Source organism: Echinops telfairi, unplaced genomic scaffold, assembly GCF_000313985.2.
Source record: "Echinops telfairi isolate 266 unplaced genomic scaffold, ASM31398v2 ScPeMD7_7463;HRSCAF=8501, whole genome shotgun sequence".
NCBI classification, from domain to species: domain Eukaryota; kingdom Metazoa; phylum Chordata; class Mammalia; order Afrosoricida; family Tenrecidae; genus Echinops; species Echinops telfairi.
In genome coordinates, this window is record NW_022111363.1 from 621,588 (window position 1) to 622,454 (window position 867).

Sequence of the window (867 nt, forward strand, 5' to 3'; positions counted from 1 at the left end):
TAGTGACAAGCGATCTGCAGCTGATGTTCTTGTTCCTTTGTTGTCTGGTTGGTTCACTATCCGTCCTCGCCCCCGGGATGCAATATCCGGTTATCAAGCACCATGAGAGGAGCATGGGCTGCCAAAGGAACAAGCAAATCTCACAGCCAGAACGCTCCTTGGAAGCAAACCGTGGTGAGAGTTCGACTCCCGTGCTTTAGACGTGTTTTCAGGAGAGACCAGTTCCGGGAGAACACCATGCTTGGTAAAGGAGAAGGGCAGCGAAAAAAAGGAAAGCCCTGGATGAGATGCACGGACAGAGTGACTGCAACTGTGGGCTCAAACCTAACCATTGTGAGCATGGTCCAGGACCAGGCAGGGCTTCCATCCATCGATGTCCTTGGGAGTCGAATCTGACTTGTCAGCCCTGCAACATCACAACTGAGTGCTCACACCACCACTAGGCTCTGTGGTAGATGTTCAGACAGTCCCCGGCTTCCTCTAACTGTGACATGAGCACACACAACACTATTTAACAGGAAAATGTACCAGTCTGGGAAGTAGATGGCATCCCTTCTTATTTCAGTCCTGTTACCAACTTGGCAGTTGAGCTGACGGTTAAAAGTAAACCCTGCTGGGCAAGACTGTGTGCCCTTGTGCAAGGTTTTTTACTTTTTCATGCCTCTGAATTTTCATCCACACAATGAGGGGGTGGGGGTGGGGGTGAGGGTAGGGAGTCTTAATACTTATCTCATAAAGTTATTGTAATAATTTTAAAAAATTACATACATAAAGTGTTTAGGACAAAGGTTGGCACATTGTTGTTCTTTAAAAAAAAATCATTTTATTGGGGGCTCTTAGAGCTCTTATCAAATCCATACATACGTC